The sequence below is a fragment of the Nothobranchius furzeri genome, chromosome 7 (assembly GCF_043380555.1).
Source record: "Nothobranchius furzeri strain GRZ-AD chromosome 7, NfurGRZ-RIMD1, whole genome shotgun sequence".
In the NCBI taxonomy this organism is placed as follows: domain Eukaryota; kingdom Metazoa; phylum Chordata; class Actinopteri; order Cyprinodontiformes; family Nothobranchiidae; genus Nothobranchius; species Nothobranchius furzeri.
The window spans coordinates 31706188-31729784 of NC_091747.1; the positions used below are offsets into that span (position 1 = coordinate 31706188).

Below are 23597 nucleotides of genomic sequence, written 5' to 3' on the forward strand. Positions count from 1 at the left end.
AGGCAGTACACTTTAAAGGTGAAAGGCTTTTACATCACTTTTCAAGTAGTGAAGAAGAACTTTGTGGGTTTCGTATATTTTTATGTTCCTTTCCCACCAGAGTCTTTCTCCATCGCCCACTTGTGTCTCTTTTAGCTTCAGCTCATCTACAGATCCGTCTTGCTGGAACCCTGGAGCTTTCTACACACATCACTTTTGACCAGTGAATCAATGACTGAATGACTTTTATGAAACCACAGCACTAGACGTGATGAGGGCTCTGCAGCAGCCTGAAGCCAGGCACTTAACATTTGTAATCTTGTAGGAGTTCAGTATGGATTAGCCAGCTGTGGAAAAGAAGAAAAAAATCAGACACTCGGGTGTTTTTTAATTAGATGCAAAAACCAAATGAGCAATGTCAGCTGAGCCACTTAGCAGCATTAGTCAGCAATAATAGACACCCATTCAGGGTGTTGCGCAAAGTGCAACTGTTTGGTTCAGGTAGCCTAAATACAAACATTTTAGTAATTTAGATCCAAAGTAATTTACAGCAGGTCTGCCAGGCTGAAAGGACCGCAACAAACAGAACCTCAGTAGCTACCATGTAGTCGAAAACCACTAAACAGAAAGATAAAAGAGGAAGTTAGATTAATGGTTTATATATATATATATATATATATATATATATATATATATATATATATATATATATATATAGTGCTGTAAGGCTTGGAAATAGAGCTTTTAGTGACATGATATTGCAGTGAAATCCAGGATTCCGGCATGGGAGCTCAGCAACTCAGAACAAAAAAAAAATCACAGATGTTCAATATTTGTCACCCTAGATGCCCTGCGTCATAAATTCTGAATAATTACAATAATTCCAAAGGTTCCTAAAGGTACATGAGACAAGCTTTCCAACTAGGTATTGCACGATGTAATTCATGTAACTCCAAATATCGCTATTAGAGGGAAACCAGAAAGCAACAGAGCGATCTGTAATGGGAGAGTGGAGAACCAAACGGAGGAGATAATCTGATCATCTGCATAAGTAACTTTTAAAAAGTTATGGAAACGTCACAAAAAAATTCACCTGGTGGATCAGGTGTCCCAGAAAGCTGTTTCTGTAGATGGTAAACAGCCTGTATTTGTATAGTGCCTTCTTAGGGTTCTACGACCCCACAAGGCGCGTCACAACACAATCAGTCACACGCTGGTGGGGATGAGCTACGATGTAGCTGCCCTAGGGCACACTGACAGAGGCGAGGCTGCCGAGCGCTGGCAGCTCTTGTCCCTCCGACCACCACCACCAGCAGGCAAGGCGGGTTAAGTGTCTTGCCCAAGGACACAACAGCAGAATTCTCTGGTCGGAGCTGGGATTGAACCTGCAACCTTTCGATTACTGGACAACCTGCTCTCCTGAGCTACTGCTGTCCTGGATGGTGACATGAGGAGGGACAGATTACTTGTTTTTATTTGAACACTCAACTGTTTGCTAAATGGAAGATTCAGCTTCATTCCAGCATTATTTCTATTTACAACAAATATTTATTTAGCTATAAATATAATTTTATATCTGTGCATTAGTTGACTTTTTGTCATGAAATATTTAGATTTCACCTTTTATCTGGCTTATTGGTATTTATGATGCTGGTAGAAATGTACCTATGAATGAATGTTATCTTATGTTACCTAACATTTCAGAGCATAGACCTACCTGTGGTCACAGACAGGGCTGCAGTAAGAAAAACAGGTAAACATGAGGCCCGGGTTCACACTTTTTTTCTGAGTGTTTGCAATAAATTCAGGGTTTAAATTAGGGGTGGGCCGTTATCGGCGTTAACGCGCTGCGGCAAAGCCAGACTCTTATCGCGCAATAAAAAAAAAATGACGCCGTTAATCTATTGTCAAAGTTGGGTTGGGATCTGGGTCTATACTAAGTAAGCTACTTAAAGCTGATGACTTTCACATTGCGCGGATGGATACCTGGTTGGCGCGGATGTATACTCGGCGCGGATCATCGTACGTATGGACGGACGCCAGGCTTGCAGAGTTTAATGGTTTTATAACCCATCACTATAGTTTATAGCAGACCAAATTCACTCCTACTCAGAACGAAGGTTCTGATAACATCACATTCACACCTCACATTCCATCCACTTAAATCCATTCACCACATAAACTGTCCTAGTTGTCATGTTTATAATTGTTTAGAAAATAAATTTCTTACTTTTTATAAACTTGATTCTGTCTGAATTGATACGAAGTGTCTTACAATCCCTGAATAAACAAAGAATTCTAAATCATCTTGTTAAACATTCAAAGATCAGTCAGATTGGATTTCCATATTTGTACAGAAATTCATATCTTATTGGTCAAATGTAGTGTAGCATATTGAGCTTCAAAAGCACCCAAAATACATATGTATGCTATTCCTACACTTGGATAAGCCAGCAGATCTGACAGAGGATCAGATGACTTCTGCTTTTGCGCCAAGTGAAACAATAAAGAATCTAATAGGTCCCGCTCTCCAGTGGCTGCTCTTGTGGACAGAGGAGAGATTTGCACGCCACAAGGTAGGTCCTGTAATATGCTGATCATGGAACTTGTTTAGCCAAGTAATGCATTTATAATTTATATTATAATGTATAATAATATATTATCCATTTATCCAATGAAATTCAACTGGTCCCAATCCCCAGTAGATGGGCTGGCTCAGCCAGAAGACTCTTCTGAGCCATGGAGGACAGAGGATGCTGATTCTGCTCCAGCTGTGAGCAGATTCCAGCCCAGGAGAAGACCAGAAGTCCAGCTCAACACACCCCACACACCAAACAACCTGTTATTGCTGTTTTTTTGCAGCTGAACTGGTCAGGAATATCTACAGGAACACATATATAAATGGTTCAAAAACATTGCTTTGGGGAAGAAATACACCTGTACTGACATACAGATAGAAGATCTGCTTACATTTTTTGGTGTCCTGATTCATATGTCATTTGTGTCCTTGCAAAGTAATCAGGATTCACGTTCTGTCAGTAAATTTTCCAGCAAAAGTCGTGTCAAGTGAGAGCTTTTGCTCCATCTTTTGGAACATTCACCTGAGTGATCCTGATGAGGACGTACAAAATGACAGACAGAAGGCAACAGCTGGGTGAGACAAGTTTTGTGTGAGGTGCTTTACAGAGACATTTTGACTGCCTGCCAGGTGTTCTACCACCCAAGGAGGGAACTCTCAGCAGATGAGAAGATGGTGACCACAAAAGCCAAAACAGGTATGACACAGTACATGACGAACCAACTTACAACATGGGGTCTGAAACTGTTTTTGGCTGAGTCAAACAGTGGCTAAAGCACAAACTTCAACTTTTACTCTGATAAAGGTGAACATGGGCTGTCTTATATGGGGAGAATAGGTCTCAAAAGGTCTGTGTGTGTGTGTGTGTGTGTGTGTGTGTGTGTGTGTGTGTGTGTGTGTGTGTGTGTGTGTGTGTTAGTGTCTAGATTTGTGTGTGTGTGTGTGTATCTAGATGTGTGTGTTTGTGTGTGTGTATCTAGATGTGTGTGTTTGTGTGTGTATCTAGATTTGTATGTGTGTGTGTGTGTGTGTGTCTAGATGTGTGTGTGTGTGTGTGTATGTGAGGATGTGTGTATGTATCCAGATTTGTGTGTGTGTGTGTGTGTGTGTGTCTAGATTTGTGTGTGTGTGTGTATGTGTGTGTGTATCTAGATTTGTGTGTGTGTGAGAGTGTGTATCTAGATTTGTGTGTGTGCGTGTGTGCATCTAGATTTGTGTGTGTGTGTGTGCATCTAGATTTGTGTGTGTGTGTATATCTAGATTTTTGTGCATGTGTTTGTATCTAGATTTGTGTGTGTGTGAGTGTGTGTGTGTGTGTGTGTGTGTGTGTGTGTGTGTGTGTGTGTGTGTGCGTGTGTGTATGCATCTACATTTGTGTGTGCGTGTGTTTATCTAGATTTGTGTGTGTGAGTTTGTGTGTGTGTGTGTGTGTGTGTGCATGTGTGTATGCATCTACATTTGTGTGTGTGTGTGTGTGTGTGTATATCTAGATTTGTGTGTGTGTGGATGTGTGTGTATCTAGATTTGTGTGTGTGTGTGTGTGTGTGTGTGTGTGTGTGTGTGTGTGTGTCCTAACATTTCTTTCGGTGTGGGTTCCCATCGGCGGGAGCACACCCACCTAAGGAGGTCCAAAATCGGAGTGGGGCCCAAAATGGTGGACCCCACTCCGATTTCAATTAAAATGAGCTCAGCAGCTTCCCCAGATGCTACCATTGCTTTTTTTTTTCATGTCAAAAAATGGTCCCCTAAAATAGCATAAAGTGGGCAAGTGTGTAAAGGTGTGTATCCTGCAGCCGACAGTACCGGACGTCAGGCTATACACTTCCCGCAAAATCTTATACACACCGCAGGAGTCCAATGACATTGCTACACTGAGGAAAACTACCGGAAGTTCACAAGAAGAAGAAAACAACACGGATTGAAGACAGAAGACGATGGAGTGATTGGATTTTTTTGAATATTTTTACATTTACCGACCTCTGCATGCAGCAGGTAAGCTAGGCATGGTTCAGATGAGTTTATATTTTGGCGTTCTGTTGGGATGTACTTAATCTGACTGCCATGTGGCTAACTTTAGCATCATAATATTGTAAATAGTACATGATTTACTCACCCAGACAAGTTTGGAGTTACTTGGAGCCGCTCAGGAGGAGTTTTTTATCTAGTCGCCATCAGCGTATATCCATATAATGCCAATGGGAGCCAAACTGCAGGAGTTTTCGCCGCATTATCCGCCCTCAAACTCCTTCATTTAACCAAGTGCTCGTATTAAACGTTAGCACTACTCCCATCGGAGTTCAGAAAATCTCGTAAGTGTTTATTTGTTTGGTTTGGGATGATTTCAAGGCAAAAATACAACAATATTGTGCGGTTAAATCAACGTCACGGCCAGTCGCCATCTTGGTTGTAGTCCAGCCAGCACTTTAACTCTGTGCTCTGCAATGTTCGGTTTGACAGAACTTGCTGCTGCAGACATCAGTGTGGTTCGGGTTTGCGTGTTTCCAAATTGCAATAACCGAATGACCAATTGGACTAAATTCAGCTTCTACAGACTCTTTCAGCAACCTACGCAGACTACAGCTGTAATGGCGGAGGGCTGCAACGTTATTCAAATCTCAGTTGGAATAGGTTGCATTAAAATCCTGTAAAAACCCCAGAAGCTAATATGTTAGCACCTTCGAGACGTGCTGAACTGACAGAGGAATTTTTTTAACTATTCTCAACAAAACATGGTTAAATGAAGGAGTTTTGGGGCAGATAATCTTATAATATCCTGCCCTGATAGGCTCCCATTATATGGATATACGCTGATAGCAACTTGATTAAAACTCCTCCTGAACTACTCCAAGTTCATCCACACTGTAGATGAACAGCACCATCTTCCTTTTCTGGTGCATTTTGTGCAGCTGAAAACACGGTCATTTCTGCTCCACACCAGACCAGAGGATTACAATCCCAGTGATGTGGCGGGAGTTCAACATGCCTCCTATCCTCCAGAGCCACTTGGTGGAGTTTTGAAAAATATTTGATGGCTCCTACCCAGATCAGCATTGGAGCTCCAGAAGGGGATAGAGCTTTCAAAAATTTCTAGTGAGGCGGGGATGCTGGTTTCTGGGTCGAAACTGGCTAGGAACTGGTGCTCCTGACCTCGAGAAGAGGATGCAAGGCTTTTAAAAGTTGCTAGCGGGCCAGGGAAGCTGGTTTCTGGGTTGTGCTCTGGATAAGATGACAGGCGTCTCTCCCTCTCTCTAAAGCTACGTTACGTGAATGGATATTAACAAGTATTAAACAGTTGACAAATGCTCATTGTCAAGAATCAATATTATATTAACTGACCAATAATATTTTAATTGTCTACATGATAGTAATCTATTAAACATTTTGTTAGCGCATGAGTTTTAGCTAGCTAGCTAGCATTGTTCACTCACAGAGACACCTGCTCCTCCACAGAACCTCCTGACACCACACATAAATCTCTCTGCTTTGGCCGATGATTTCTCCCTCTGGTTTGTCTGTAAGCTGCAGTTTGCTCTTTAAGGCAAATTTCATCTGTATTGATCCAAAAATGACAAGAAAAGGGTGAAGTTAGTAGGGATTGCATTATTAAACATTAAAAGTAGATGTCATCATTCACATGAATGAATTTCAGTTATTTTTTTGTTTCTCTTGGCCTATTAGGACTTATGTGTCATTTACTGAGCTCCTAAGGTATTTAAAAAGCATTTATTTAGATTTTTAAAAATATGCAGGAACCTTGAAATAGCACTTTCTTCTCTATTTCTTCCTCTGCATACATTTTTTCTCACAATCTCTGGGTGTCAAACCTCAATTATTACAAACTTCTAAATCATAATGTCATTGCGCACTTGTGAAAATAGATTTAAATGCATCTTTAGTTTACTGCAACTTAAAGCTCATTTGCACCATATATTATTTAACTAGTCTATCTATTTGTTGTATATATATTTGTTATATTGCTTTTCTGTCTCATACATTGCAAATAGGAATACTTTTTTTGTATTGCTATTTAATATATAGTTCCATGCCTTGCTGTGGCCGCACTGTGATTTTCCAGTCTGGGATCCATTATCTACATCTGCTTGTCGGTTTATGTCAAGTCTGAGTTGCATGGGTTAGGGTGCATCTGTGTTCTTACACTTCACCGGTGTGTTACCTGGACCAAATGGTACACAGCACTCTCAGATTAAGGGAAAGTAACAGAGCATAGACAGGACCTCAGTGATACATTCATATGGATGGGTTGGCATCAAAAACATTTTTTGGCCACATAAAGCCTGATCAAAAATCTGTTTACCTGCAAGGAGAGTGTTGAGCATTGTCTGCAGGTAATACACCGACTAGACGCAAGAACCTCAGCCTCACTTTAAAATACTGTAGTATCTCTTTTGAGTCCCAGAATGAAAAGTTTAATTACCGTAAATCCTCTAATACAGGCCCGGGCCTCTATTTGACTCAAGCTCATCAAGCTCCAGGCCTTTATTGGAAGGAGGGCCAGTATTAGAGGCAGGCCTCTATTTCCATTTGAGCAAAATGAACTAATGTTCATTGGAGTTTTTGACAATTAAAATTGCGCCCACATTTTCAAAGTTAAACACATTTCTTTTAACAACGGTAGTTTCTGCTTCAGCCATCTCCCCCCTCCCCCTGCTTTAGCCCTCTCCCCCCTCCCCCTGCGCAGCGGCCGCAAACTCACTGATGCGCCTGCAGCCTCTCGGAGTTCCTGCTGCTCTAAACATTAAAATAATTATTTCATTTTCTGTTCCTCACTTCTGATGACCTTCAATGGTGTCTGTTTGTTGCAACAGCAGGTACAAAAACTAACTTGTTTTTATTTTGACTATTTTTCTGTCCTGCCTGTTTATTATCTTCCTGCATCTCCTCTCAATCCTAAAGAAAAACTGCTACCTGGGTTCATATATATTCACCTCATGAGTTACCTTTGAACTGCAGTTCTAAAAGATCTACCGACCGCAAAAACAGCGGAGTGCTCGCTGTTTGTCGGCCGTATCAGTGATCAGTGCGTCGGAGGACAAGGTGATGCGCGCAGCGCCCCGCTCCACAGCATGCAGCAAACGCATCAGGCGCAAATAAAAGACAGAAAACATTAAAGGAAATGAACTGACATGAACGATCGCGTGTTAAATTAGTTTTTGAGGTGGCGACACCTGATTGTTACTGTGGCCGTGCTCAGGAGGCAGATCTACCGACCGCGAAAACAGCGGAGCGCTCCCTGCTTGCCGGCCGCATCAGGGACAAGTTGATGCGCCCCGCTCCACAGCAGCGATACACATCAGGCGCAAATAAAAGACAGAAAACATTAAAGGAAATGAACCGACATGAACGATCGCGTGTCAGTGCCTACGGTCTGGCACAGCGCGTTGCCCCCCCCCCACCCCCACCCCCTGAGCGCAGGAGCTTGTCACCTGCTGACAGCAGGCTGCTGTCTTTTCCGAGGGCTGCATCTTGCCGGTCATTATCACGTGACAGCGACTAGTCGACGACAGGCATAAAAAGTCACTATAGTGAAGTTGACTAGTTCATACACCCCCTACTGCTGCTCTCCAGAGTGTTCTGCAGCATAATCAGCACGTTCTCTTTGAACTTGATAGTGTAATGACCTGGCTGGGGTTGTAAGCCAGGTGCATTCTGGGTATTGTGTCATATGTGTTTCCTATCATTCTGCTAGTTCCTATGTGCTGATTTGCGTGTTGTGTGAGTGTTATGTAAGCCACAGGGAAGGTGATGTGTGTTCTGTGGAGCGGGTTGAATTAGCATGGTTAACTGACACCGTGACTCTGTGTGGTAGGAGCGTGATAGAGGATCGTGTCTGTAGCGTTACAAAGCGTTGAAGAAAAAGCTTAATAAAGGTCTGCGTGAACGTCTACTGCCTCCTGCTGGTTGATTTGGGGACTATAACCCTGCCACCGGGACGCTCATACTTGCTTGTTACTACATTCCACCCGGCCACAATAAGAGACCGGCCATTATTCACCTAAACTAACTCTGACACCGGCCACAATTGGAGACCCGGCCTTTAATTGAATACCGGCCTGTATTAGAGGATTTACGGTATTATATATTTTATAGGAAGAGGATTGTTTGCCACTCAACCCACTGAACCAGGGGACTTCGTCTTGGAGTACAGGGGTAAACTCCTCACAAAGGGAAGAATGCCAGTCAAGACGATACTCAGAGACTGAAAGCACATTTCTCTTTGACTTTAAGTGGCAGAACCATTGCTTATGGTAAACATTGAAAAATGGATGATTTTTATTGATTAGAGAAATTCCGAGTTATCCCTGGAACAAGGGTTTAATACTTGATAAACTAATTAAAGCACAAATATTAAAATCTTTTGAAAATAACTCTTTCAATAAAACTGTTAAAAATGTAAAACTATTACAATTTTTCTTTATACTTTTCAGCCTGGATGCATCTGAAGAAGATGGATCTCTCGGAAGATTGGTCAATGACAACCACAAAAATCCTAATTGCGTTATGAAAAAAAATCATAGTTGACAACAAACCACATTTGTGCCTTTTTTCTCTGAAGAAAATAGAAATAGGAGCTGAAATTAATTACAACTATGGTGATTCAAAATGGCCTTGGCGCAATAAGGTGAGTTGGTTATATAAAGAATAAAGATTTTTTTTTAATTTTTTTTAGTTTTTTTTAGAAGAGTTTGTATTTCTCCAGTATTAACCATGCTTCAAATATTACTCTTGGTTGTCAATGGAAATGCATTTCATCTTTGATCTGTGATATGTTTTATTCATCTACAATCCAGGTGGAAATAAACAAGGCTCCTGCAGCAGCAAAAGAGAACTTATTGGGTGGGGAAGGCCAGGTACTGTCACACACACCGTCATGTTTCCAGTCATGTTCTTATGGGGTCCTTCCATCTTCCAAACACATTTCTATCTGTAGTCTCTCCTTAACACACTCATATGTTTAGTCCGACCCAAGTGGGGCCCTTCCGTCCAATTCTTCTTGTAGATGTTTTTAGTGCACTATGGTAACGCCAGACATGACCTCAGCTGTGATTTTAACATTCATAATTGTATACCGTCTGAGGTGTTACATGTTTTAAACCAATTTTTTGATTCATCCACTGTGAACTCCTGGAATTGTCATGAGAGCTGCTCATTACCGGTAGTCCAGAAGGCCATGCCATGTTCTCAGTTGTAGTTCTGTGCTGTTGTTTCACAGTTAGATGATCTTTTTTGCCTTCGAATGTCTCTTCATATAGTTCTGAGTCTTTTGTCTGTTATCTATATTTCAGATGAAAGACCTTCAGACTCCTGCTGCAGCAGATGAGAATGAGACCAGCCCTGTTCCTCAGATGCTTAATGATGGACCAATCCCAGATGAGACCTACACACAGGTAAGAGTACATTCAAACACATTCTTCTTTGCTGACATGTATGTGGTGTTGTTCTACTACTAAAATGGACCAATACTCATGTGGCTGTATGGTAGTCAGGTGAACCAATTGGGTGGGGAAGGCCAGGTAATGTCACACACACTGGCATGTTTCCAGTCATGTTCTTATGGGGTCCTTCCATCTTCCAAACACATTTCTGTCTGTAGTCTCTCCTTAACACACTCGTATGTGTCTAGTCTGACCCAAGTGGGGCCCTTCCGTCCAATTCTTCTTGTTAGGGCAGGGGGTAAACGATTATTTTATCGAATAGTCTAATGACTATGTAAACAATTAATCTAATGATTATTTTTCTATTGCACAGTTTATAAAAACCAAAAAATCTCATATAAATTCCTCAAAAAATTTGATTGTTACTGTAAGAGAATAAACACTAAAGGCCATCCATTTTGTATAACACTGCTTTTATTGTGTTGCGGTTGGTTATGTTCTGGTGACGTGTAGAACTTGGGAGAGCAGGCTGCTGCCTGAGAGGTGGTTGGAGACAGAGTGTCTCCATGCTGCTTTGTTTTGGTCACTTATGTGTGCGAGGCTAGTGGTGGTATGACTTTTCCTGGGGAGTTTGGCTCATGTGCAGAAAGGAAGGATTTAAAAGTTAAAATGATGATCAGGTTTATCTACAACTACAAAAAATCATAAATCTTTCCATCCACAGGTTGGGAATAATAAAACTAATTCTGCCTGTGGGGAATTAAAACAAAAGTACAAGTAACTAGGGATGTCCCACTGGGCAAATATTACAGGGTTCTGGACCAAAATAAGGATCTCCAAAGGTCCAAACTCTAAACTGGGTGGTTAAACCAAACTCAAGGTCATATTTTACACTAAACCGACAACCCACAACACTCTAAATGTAATAAAAGGGAGATCTACACCACAAAAAAGATGAACTCTTAACCAAAACGTAACAGCTTATCCAAACGCAAGAAGCTGTTAGCGAAATGCTAACAGTAGCATTACCAACGTTAAGTTCAAGTTACCAAGTTTAAAGAAACCAAAATACCCAGCAAACAGACCAGCACGGAGGAGAGACTGCTACCACAGAAGCTCCTTTGTGAAGAGAGAAACGCTCCAGGTGATTTTCTAAATCTGCGGTAAAGACGGAGCAGTACATTTGACCCCGGAAGTTGTTGTTCGTTGCCGGGAGACGGAGGCAGGCAAAACAGGAAAGGAATCTAGCAGCGGACGGACATTGTTCCAGGTCTTCAGTATTTGGCGGAGATGTTAGTGAAGGCGGAGAAGAGGGCGAACTAGAGGAAAAACAGGCAGATTCCTCCTCTATTTACAAACTCCTGGGGATGCAACAAGTGGGCGTGGTGCGTAGACTACCGGATCTGATGTCGACGAATTTTTAGAATCGAGCCGTCAACGTCATCGAGGATTCGCTACAGCCCTACTTCATGTAGATGTTTTTAGTGCACTATGGTAATGCCAGACATGACCTCAATTGTGATTTAAACATTCATAATTGTATACCGTCTGAGCTGTTACATGTTTTAAACCAATATTTGTATTCATCCACTGTGAATACCGCATCCAGTTTAAGGTCTTAACTATTGTTTACAATGCCCTGAATGGTCCAGCTCCACTTCCCTGTCAGAACTGCTCAAGCCATGTGTACCATCCAGAAGCCTAAGATCGGCAGATCACCTGCTCTTTTGCATCCCAAAGATGAAATATAAATCCAGTGGGGAGCGGGCCTTCGTGTTTGCTGCCTTCAAACTTTGGAATACCCTTCCCCCTCAGTGTTCGACAAGCCCCGTCACTAGCCACGTTTACATGCACATATTTAATCGGATTGAATGCCTAATCAGATAAAAAATTCTGCATGTAAACATGTCAATCGGAATATTCTGATCCGATTCAGCCCGATCGGATTGAAATTTCAATCCGATTGAGAGAGGTGGTTTATTTCGCTCTTCATTCCGATTGACGTGCATGTACACAGCCATTCGGATTGTTGGGGTAAAATAATGCCCATTGCGTTTAAGTGCAACAGCGAGCGGGCCTCTCCGCTGTCATTTGGACTGCCTGACTTCAAAAATGACAGCGTAATTAACGAGCGGCGGCGTTACTGAAGCCGTCCCCGTTTCAGTAATATTTAATTCTGAACTTGCATTTTGTGGAAGTTAAATAAAAATCTGATTATTGCATTCGACAAACATGTTCAAATCTGTACTGGAAATACGCAGGTTTATTGCAGGGGTTGCAGCGCACGGATCCCCGTTTCAGTCAGCTTTGAACGCAGCAGCTTCTGCAGCAGGTGATGGAGACGCGCTTGTAAAGAACACAGGATAATATGGGTTTTACTGACCTAATTGGAGGCTGATGTTGGGTAGGAAAACGTCCTCGGTTAAATACTCTAGACGACAGTAAAGTCCGTAAACAGCAGATGACCTGAGATGCGGTTCGTTGATGATGAACACAGGCTTCTAAACTTTCTGAACATCTTCTGTTATTTAGTTTGAACAATTTTTCTCAACAGTTTCAGCTGATTGTCACATGTAATTAATAATAAGCCACAACAGTGCTCAGTAATAAAACATGAGTCTAACCACCCCACCCACCGCCCCCCACCCCCCACCCCCACCCCCGGTCTGTGCTGCAGCGCAACAGCACAGCTGTCACTTCAGACCCGCGGACCAGCTGATCAAGAGGCAGAGGCATAACCCTCCCTTATTTTAATCAACAAGAAAATGCAGCAAAGCATATATCTGCAGTTATTCACTGAAGAAAATGTAACTTCTATGAGCTAAATAAAAATACTAAATTGAAAAAAAGATCAGGAAAGCAGGAAGAATAGTTATTTCTGTTTTTACATTTTTCTTTTCGTTTCATGGCGTTTGTTTACAATTTTTCTTTCGGTAAAGGCAACTCTGCGCATGCTCAACCTATTTAATCGGATTAAATGCTTGGTGCATATGTACGCACGGCATGATCGGATCATTTCAGTTCGTGTCCATGTGAACAGAGATTCAGAAATTTCGATCAACCAACATTTCAATTGGATTGAGGAAATTTGGCACATGTAAACGCAGCTACTGTGTCGGTTCAAGTCAGTGCCGAAGGCCTATTTTTATCATTAACTTTGATCAGTAATCAGGCAGTTAGTGTTTTAGTCTGTGGTGTCTTCCCTGTTGACATGTGCTTACCTTTTAGTATGTTTTTTAAAAATATTTTTAGTCATGACCTTGCTTTTACTCGTTTTTTTTTATCTTTTAACTCTTTTAATTTATTATCCCTTTTATCCTTTATCGTTTTTTCAATTTTGTTTGTTATTTCGGAGTTCTTCTTCTAACTTTGTTCGGCGTTTCACTATGGGAATCGCCCTGGCGTGACCAACTATGGAAGCTCCAATGACGTCACGTCTGTCCCTGACAGACTGGTAGCGCCGTGCCCAGGCACCGCCCACCCAGTATATACATGGCCAACCAACCCCTCCTACTCATTCTCGCTTTCTCGCTTTCTTCCCGTGAGAAACTACACTTTGTTCCCTCAGCGATTTTCAGGCTATCTTTGATCAGCTGCTTAACTGTTCCCAGTCGTACCATCAGGATACGTCACCGAACGCAGTCTGGATTAGAGCTGAGTAAGTGTTTCTAAGTCACTTGGCACACTTCGCTAGGAACAGTTTACGCATCACGGCGAACTGCTCCCGCGGCTACTCGGTTGTCATTGACGGAGTAGTATTAGCGAGTGTGGCTCAAGCTAATGCGTTGTGGCGAGCTTGTCCTGTGCTTATTTAGCATTTACTTGCTATTGAGCTACTTTGTTGCAGCTAACGTGTCACGACGAGTTGCCCTACATATAAAATATAGCTTTAGTTGCAGACTTACACACCTGCTAACTAGCTTGCTAACGCTTTTTCAGGCTAATGTGTCATGACGAGTTGGATTTTCAGCTACGGCTTCCACCCCTACCCAGACGGACGGGTCGGAACCGAAGGCTAAAGAGGCTGCATCCCGCCTGTGCCCGGCGTCATGTGGGGCTTCTATTTCAGGCAGGGGCCCTCATCCTATGTGCATAGTGTTCATGGGTGCTGCTCACGCCCAGGCATCACTGGCTAACCCGCAGACATGCCCTCACTGCTCCTCCATGCCGGAGAAAATAAGTGAAAGGAGGCTTAGAGTGGCGGTGGCTAACGGCCGGGACCCAGGCCTCGGCTTGGCCACACCTGTGATGCAGGTGACAACCATCAGCCGCGAGCCTCCACAAGCTGGGCGGATATGATGGAGGAGGAGCCCCCGCTATCACCTCTGTTCGAGGGACTGGTTGATAGTGGGCTACTCGATGCGGGTGATGACGAGGCTGGAGGGGATGTAGGGCTGGGCGATATGACGATTTTAGACCGTTTTACGATCTACACATCAGACGGTCTGTCATTTTTGAGAGACCTTTTTATCACGATTCACAGCTCTGCTGTTGAATTTCTGCCTCTGAATGAAAAGGGAACTTACCCCAGGCGAATGACACGCCTTTGTTTGACCCTTAACCAATCAGAGTGAGTCATAGTAATATATTAGTGCCCCGCTTGTTTTCACCTGTGTGTGTGTGTGAACAAACATGGCTTCGGCTGTGGCTGAGAGCGACAACGAGGTTTTCGTTCCGAAGAGGAACGCAGGGTTTCCTTAGCGCGCGGCGCTAACAACTTAGCGACGTGACATGTCTCGGAGAAAGCGTAAAAACATGTTGGACACTTCTTCTGAAGCAGGAAAATAACACTTCTTCTTAAGCAGAGCACGACGTCGCCTCGGCTCGTTCACCCTCTGCCGAGCCGGACTGAGCTCGGTCATTGGGTCGTTGGAGCTGCCCCGTGACTGCCTGATGGAAAACCAGCGGGTTTCATCAGACTCGTAAAGTTTCTTGTTTTTGCTGGGGACCCCCTGTATTTTACCGCTCCCTCCTGCAGTCTTCCCCTATTACAATTTAAAATTATTCTGTAAATTCCGTGTATCAATAGAAACAATCTCTGCCTCTGCCAGCTGCAGTAAATGTAGTCTCCAAATAATAAGAGGTGCATTCATCTGTGTATCTCCTTTGATCCGCATTAGTGATATTTTCAGCACCAGAACAGTGAAGCAAAGAAAGATTCCTGAGTTTGTTAGTAATTTTATTTATTAGGTGCATCTAACCTGTTCTATTTTTCTCTGAAATGAGATCAAATCAGTGCTTCTATGGGTTGTCTCCAATCTGCACTGGAAAATTTTACTTTATTTAGAGACTTGTTGCAGAAAATATTCAGAATGTGCAGTTTTTTGCTACCACAAGCGATCTCTGGTCCAGCAGCACATCAGAGCCGTATTTGAGCTTAACTATCCACTACATGAGCAACTGGGAGCTACATAGTATTTTGAACAAGTTAATGTTTGCACAATACGTTTGCAATTGACATGTTTGCACTTTAAATATGTTTACAATTTTAATTTATGTAAAGTTACTTGAAAAACGAGAAAAACTGATTTTTGTAATTGTTTCTCTCAGGGCTTTTATCATCTCTGGTGTGAGTTTAAAATATAAGTGTGTTAGCACTGTGTTGATTATCCCTAATATGAATAAATGTTTATTTATTCAATGTTTCTCTTCTTTAATACGCAATTGAAATTATGCTATTCATGGATAAAAAATCGTGATAAAATCGAAATCGTGATAAAATATTGGACAAATCGTGATATTCTATTTTTGCCATATCGCCCAGCCCTAAGGGGATGAGAACTCAGACTTCCTCTATTTGGACATGGACGAGGAGGAAGAGGATTCCACCTTCCCGGCTCACCCTCTAGGCCGCCTAGCGGCACTGGGGTGGCATCACAGGGGAACATCCACCTGTACGAGGTCTGCAGGCGAGCAGCGGCAAAGCTCAACATTCAGTGGCCGGCAGCCCAAGGGGCAGAAGGGGTGGAACGAGACCTGTATGATGGTAAGAGGCTGCCACTGTCCTCCGCTCCACCCAAGCAGCTCTTGCCGGCTGTCCCAGCATGCATGAGAGAAATGAGCCATTACTGGTCTAGCCCATTTAAGAGCAAACTCCCCACCAAGGGATGCTCCAAACTGGAGGTGCATGGGATGGGGAAAGTGGGGCTGGCCGAACCCCCAACTGTGGAGCCTTCAGTGGCATACCACCTTCACCCCAACCGCAGATTAGTGTCAGCGTCATCCAGCATCTCTCTCCCATCTAAAACAGATCGTCTCACGGCATCCATTTTTCAGAGGATGTACAAATATGCTGGCCAATCTGTGTGTTCCCTCAATGCAGTTACTCTCTTGTCAGCTTATCAAGGAGAAATCCTGGAGGAAATGGGTCGTCAGCTGGACTCTTGGGCGCCTAACCCGGCTTTATGGGATGAAATCTGTGTGGTGAATGATCTCATCCTGCGCTCTTCTAGAGGAGCAGTCCAGGGCTGTGGACGTGTGATGGGTTTGGCTGTTTCAGGTGAGAGAGCCTTGTGGCTAAACTTGTCAGGCCTAGGTGACACCCAGAAAGCTGATGTCATGGATGCAGCATATGACCCTGCCAAAGGTCTCTTTGGCCCTGCCCTGGAGAAGATGACTGAGACAAGCACCCACAGGAAGGTGAGGCCTTCAATCTCTGCTTGCCTCGTAAACATAACCCTCAGCCACCTCAGGCACCCAAGCCTGGGTTTGCAGCAGTTGCCCCAGCGGCAAAGGGTCGACAGGGTAGGGCTAGACCACAGCGATCAGCAGGTGGTCAGCCAAACAAGGCGGAGAACCCTCGCCCATCGGGGAAGCACTCTTTCGCAGCAGCACCCGCGAGGAATCGCCCGTCTCACCCCAGCGAGGGCAAGAGGAAGAAGCCTCTCTGGAAGAAGAGGCGGTTTTCAAGGTAAAAACAGACCTCTGTGTTCAGGGTTCAGACACTCCTGTGGTTCCCAGTCCAGCAGGAGTTTTGTTAGCTCCTCCCTCTTCAGTTCAGAGAGTTCAGAGAGTGTGTTGAGCAGAAAACCCAGTGTCACCAAACACTTTTCATGAGCATGCAGTTAGTGTCACCAAGCACTTTGTTCCCAGATGTGTGCAGAAATGTTCAGGGGGATCATTTAAAAATAAAGACATCTTTTCTGCAGCCAGGCGTTCAGCCAAGGGCAGACAGCTCCCCACAAAAAATAATAAACAAACCCCACCAGGTCCCTCTGCGCCCAGCAGAGGGCCCTCTCACTCTTCCCACGGGACGAGTCGAGGCTGCCCAGGTGACGGAGATGACGTCACCCAACAGCGGCTTGCTTTCGGCACGGGCCAAGATGTGGCGTGCATGCGCAGTTTCCTCTTGGGTTCTGATGACAGTTTGTTGGGGTTACAGGATTCAGTTTGTCTCAAAACCTCCCCGTTTCAACGGGATAATAATGTCAGTGGCAAGAGAGGATTCGGCACATATCCTGGAAAACGAAATCGCTTCACTGTTGAACAAAAAAGCAATCAGGATGGTGCCGAGCGACGAGGCCCACCAGGGTTTTTATTCGCGCTACTTCCTCGTTCCAAAGAAGGACGGGAAATCTCTCCGTCCCATACTCGACCTGCGTGTGTTAAACAAACACTTACGCAAGTACACTTTCAGAATGTTGACTCACAAAACACTCTGCCGTTCCATCTGCCCAGGAGATGGTTTGTCACGATCAACCTCGCGGATGCCTATTTTCACATTTCTATTTATCCTCCACACAGGAAATTTCTCAGGTTTGCCCATCAGGGCACAGCCTACGAGTTTCAAACCATCCCGTTCGGGCTGTCATTAGCACCGAGGGTTTTCACCAAGTGTGTAGAGGCAGCGCTGTCCTCACTGAGGACTCGCAGGATCAGAATTTTCTCTTACATCGACGATTATCTGATTTGCGCTCCCTCCAGGGAGCAAGCAGCCAGTGACGCGCTGGTGGTATTGAGCCATCTGACCGACCTGGGATTGAAAATAAACTGGACAAAGAGCAGTTTATTTCCCAGACAGTGCACAGAATATCTGGGTCTTCAGATAAACTCTCTCTCATCGCATTTCGCTGTCAGAAGAGAGGATTGCGTCCTTCACACAGTGTGTCGCACGTTTTCAGTTAGGAAACCGTGTGTCGTACAGACTTTGCCTGCGCCTTTCTCGGCCTCAGGGCGTCAATGATTTCTTTGGTGCGACTGGGGCTTCTTATGATGAGAGATGTTCAGCGGTGGGTGAGGTTGTTAAGACTGTGCTCCCGCCGTCATCTCCACCGCAGAGTGAAGATAACTCCGGCATGCATGTCGGCTCTCCAGCCTTGGAGAGACCAAACAGTTCTCACAACTGGGGTTCCGCAAGGGGCAGTGGTGTCCAGAGTTACCATGACGACGGACAGGTTGGGGGGCCACCTTGATGGGGAGAGCAGTGAACAGCGTTTGGTCACGCAGTTTGAAACAGGCTCACATAAATGTGCTGGAACTCCTAGCAGTGTTTCTGGCCTTAAAGCACTTCCTGCCCTACTTAAGGGATTGTCATGTCTTAGTGAAGACAGATAACACCACAGTGGTAGCTTATATCAACCGTCAGGGTGTGACACGCTCCCTACAGCTGCACTCACTGACCAAGGAAATAATTGTGTGGTGCAGCTCCAGACTCCTCTCAGTCCGCGCAACACATTTGGCGGGCAGCTTGAACAGAGGGGCAGACCTTCTGTCCAGAGGAAATCCTCTGTACGGAGAATGGAAACTCCACCCCCAGGTGGTGCACCAAATATGGCTGAGATTCTGTCAGGTTACCGTAGATCTCTTCGCCTCATGGGAAAGCGCCCAATGCCCACTCTTCTTCTCCCTGACAGACGCGGATGCGCCTCTATGAGTTGACGCATTGGCTCACCAGTGGCCAAGAGTGCTGCTGTACGCGTTTCCTCCTCTCAGTCTGATTTCCTCCATTCTAATAAGAGTGAGGGAACAGGGCCTGTCTTTGATCTTGGTGGCTCCATTGTGGCCATCTAAGCCGTGGGTGGCGGAAATAATTCAGATGCTTTGGGACGAACCCTGGCCCCTGCCTGTCCGCAGGGATCTCCTGTCCCAAGCCAGGGGAGAGATTTATCACCCTCACCCAGACCGCTTGTCTCTGTGGGCCTGGCCCGTGAGAGGTGGAATCTGAGCGTGGCAGGCCTGCCCTCAAGTGTCATTGACACCATTCAAAATGCTAGGGCCTCCTCAACTCGCTCTCTTTACAGCTGTAAATGGAGGGTTTTTGAGGTGTGCTGTGAAGAGAAACGTGTCCTCCCATTTCAGTGTTCGGTGGTGGATGTACTCTGTTTTTTGCAGAGTCTGATGGACAAAGGTAAAGCTTTCTCCACTATTAAGGTGTATCTGGCTGCAATTTCTGCATGCCATGTGGGGTTTGGTGACAAACTGGTGGGGCAACACCCATTAGTGAGTCACTTCATGATGGATGCTCACCGTAAGCTACCAGTCTTTAGGCCACTGGTACCACTGTGTGACCTCTCTCTTGTTCTGGAGGCCCTCTGTCATCATCCTTTTGAACCTATAGATGGGGCTGGATTGAAATTTCTCTCTTTAAAAACTGCGCTGCTCTTAGCTTTAACTACAGCAAAGAGAGTGAGTGACCTTCAGGCATGGTCAATCAGTCCCTCGTGTTTACGGTGGGCCCCTGGCTACACTAAAGTGTGTCTGCGGCCCAATCCAGCTTTTGTGCCTAAAGTAATGGAGTCGTCCTGTGGAGTTGCTGGCTTTTCACCCACCTCCTTTTTCCTCAGCAGAAGAGCAGAAGCTTAATTGTCTCTGCCCTGTTTGAGCTTTAAGGGCTTATATGGACAGGACTGCTGGTCTCAGAAAATCAGACCAGTTGTTTGTTTCTTGGGCCATGGCCCATAAAGGCAAACCTGTGTCTCGCCAGAGACTGGCACACTGGATTGTAGAAGCGATCAGCCTTTCATATAGGTGTAAGGGTGCTGAACCCCCTCTGGGGGTGAGGGCTCATTCTACAAGGAGCATGGCCACATCTTGGGCCCTGTTTCGTGGGGTGTCAGTCCAGGATATTTGTGCAGCAGCTAGCTGGGCCACGCCGCTGACTTTTGTGCGGTTTTACAGGCTGGATGTGTCTCAACCTTCACTGGCACATTCAGTGCTGGAGGCAAGATGCACAGCATCTGCTTAGTGGTTAAGCAGAGTTTTTGCTGCAGCTCGCTTCGGGATGGACATGCAATCCGGGAGTGGGCCATATCTCCCATAGTGAAACACCGAACGAAGTTAGAAAAGGAACATAGGGTTACGTTATGTAAACCCCGGTACTTTGATAACAGAGTGAGGTGTTTCACCAACTATTCCCTTCTTGCATTAATGGTAAGAAATCGTCCGAATGAGTAGGAGGGGTTGGTTGGCCATGTATATACTGGGTGGGCGGAGCCTGGGCACGGCGCAACCAGTCTGTCAGGGACAGACATGATGTCATTGGAGCTTCCGTAGTTGGTCACGCCAGGGCGATTCCCATAGTGAAACACCTCACTCTGTTATCAAAGAACCGGGGTTTACATAATGTAACCCTACGTTTCCTTCTTTTTTACAACAGTACAGCACTTTGGTCAGCTGTCATGCTGTTTTTAAATATGCTTTACAAATAAACATGGTATGGTATGGTATGGTATGGTATGCCTGCTGGTGATCGTTGGAGGGACCGGTAGCGCATGTGTATGGCAGACTCACTTCTGTCAGTGTGCCCCTGGGCAGCTGTGGCTACAATGTAGCTCATCACAACCAGGGTGTGAATGTGTGTGAGAATGATTGATTGTGTTGTAAAGCACCTTGTGGGGTTCCAGGACTCTAGAAGACACGATATCAAATACAGGCCATTTACCATTCAATTTCGGTCCCATCCCCCTCCATTCTCAAGGATTGTGGAAATGAGACTGACGTCATCGGACCTCTTCTTCACCCTCCAGTCAGAATTGAAGGAGCTCCTGTCAATGGAAGCCATCTCCAGAGTTCCAAAACCTGAGGTGAATTTGGGGTTCTATTCCCACAATTTCCTGATTACAAAAAAAGGCCAGAAGTGTCAGACTCATCCACGATCTGTTCCTGTTCAACTTTACCACTTCATAGTGGTAAAGCGCTTCCGCATGATCACCATGAGACCGTTTTTGAGTTACGTTCGTCCAGGCAACTGGTTAACTTCTATCGACCTGAGGGACACATATTTCCATATTCCAGTGGTCCCGAAACGCAGGAAATTCCTGCGTTTGTCCTTCAACGGAGTCCAATATCAGTACAACAGACTCCTGTTCAGTTACTCCCTCTCTCCCTGCACCTTCTAGAATTGTCTAGAGACATGGCTTCAGCCATTATGCACGGTGGGATTGATGGTTTTTTATATCTGGATTATCTGCTCCTTCTGGCTCCCTCAGAGTCTGACGTGGAATCACAGATGAGAACACTAACAGAACATCTAATCACGTTAGGATGTTTGGTTTCTCCATAAATTGGGAGAAAAGTTTTGTGATCCCATCACAGCTGATCACCATTTTGGGCGTAGAGCTGAACTCCAGCATCATGAGAGCCTACCTTTCCCAGTCTCAACACACGTAATCAGCCACATGCAACCTCGCCACACTGTGACAGCTCTTACAGTGATGAAGCTGCTTGGCATGATGGCTGCAGGCCATATAGCAGTTCCTCTTGGTTTGCGACATATGACATGCATCCAATGCTGGTTCAGGCATTTCAAGATAAACCTGCTGCATCACAAACAACATATGCGAGATCTGGAGCACTGGGGGAACCCCGACATCTTGATGCATGGAGTCTCTCTTGGTCGTGCAATGTCACACGTTTCCGTTTTCACAGATGCATTCCCGTTAGGATGGGGGCGTACATGCTTGTCCCATTCAGTGGGCGGCCATTGCCCCCCACCCCCACATATGTTCACATAAATGTGCTGGAACTGATGACGGTACAGGCACTGCAGTGGCTTACAATAAAACATTGCATTGAGGTCAAGATTCTGGTATTTACATTCAAGTCACTAGCAGGCACTGCACCGCCTTATCTATCATCACTACTGCAGAAACACGCCCCCTCAAGATCACTGCCCTCCGCTGCCAACAACCTACTGGTTGTTCCACGATCTAAACGTAAGAGTCGCGGAGATCGAGCTTTTAGCGCTTTTGCCCCAAAATTGTCGAAGACTCAAAACTACACTTGAGGCTTTTAAAGCAAAATAAAAAATGCACTACAGACTCATAGCACCCCGTTAGGCCGCTGATCTGATTGTTTTAGCTGACTGTGTCTGTTTAACTGATGTGCCTGGTTTTAAGTCTTTGTTTGCATGTAGTTTTTAGCATTGACTAAAACACAAACTTTTCAATCCAAATGGTCTTCCTCAGGCAAACAAACGATTGTATTGGAATAGTATAGCTGTTCTCTGATTTTAACATTTATATTCATACACTCTCTAAAAGGGCTGATGTTCATGTTTCTACATTCAGCTTTTTAGTCAAATCATGTCATGTTTCTTTTGCTAACCTTTCTAATCTCATACTTAATTATTGTTTATTTTTAGGTGTTTACTGTCCAAGGATTTTCACTGGTCGATTATCCAGATAGCGATGAAACTGATGAGGAAGTTGAACCTCTCACCTCGCATCTGGATATTGGGCCAGATGTTTCAGATCATTTGTACGATTCAGATGAAAGTGTTGTGAAAGAAACTTGTAATGAGGCATCTCCAAGCAACCAATCTAACAAGCAACTGGATGATGAACTTGTTCCACCACTGAGACGCACAAAAAGCATTCTGTAAGTTTCAAAACACATTTTGTATGAGTAACTTCTTAGTGATACATTTTTTGCCAGTAGGAAGTGAATTTGAATACTTTTATATTTGAATGGGAATCATACAGTTAGAACCTGAATTGATTGTTTTGAATATTTTTATTTTAATCTGAATCTAAATAAACTTATTTGAAATTGAATCTATTGATTTGGATGTGTATGAACCATTTCATTTTATTGAAAAATTCAACCCCCTAATTCATTCTCACTTTTCAGTTTCACTTCTCTGTATTCAGATTTAGTTTTTCCACTACATTTTTTGTGCAACACATCCAGTCCTGATGTCTGGAAAAACTAACCAAAGACAGATGGGGAAAAAGTCGATGTAACAACAGCAATGCATTTCACGTTATCTTTACTTGGCATAAATGCCTGCAGGACTGATGTCCATTGATCAGTGCTCAAGAAAGAAATGTATAACAGGAAGTGTCATGTACGCAATCAAAATTATGTTCACCAAAGCAGCTGCATTCATGTTGCTTTTCAAGGCTCTCAGTAGAGGACGTTCATGTTACTGGAAGACACAGTCTGTGGACTTTAGTAGCAGCAGCTAATTCAGTGTTTCATCCCATCCAAATTATTGGAGATGGGACGTGCCTAGTGGTGTAGGCCACTGGTCAGCCAGCATACCGAGACAAGCCCCAGTGGGCTGATGCTTTCACTTCCGGATGCCGGTCCAGTGCAATAATTATCAATTAAATATAGATAACCAACAATTAATCAGTACTCATTTATAATATGGGCTCAACTCTTCTTTTCTGACTGATTGCTAATTTCTTAATTGATAGTGTAAG

At 44.3% G+C, this 23597-nt stretch overlaps 1 pseudogene; it reads left to right on the plus strand.

The window, feature by feature from the left end:
- Positions 1-14246: 14246 nt before the first annotated feature.
- Positions 14247-19114, plus strand: LOC129154796 (uncharacterized; annotated as a pseudogene).
- Positions 19115-23597: the final 4483 nt, after the last annotated feature.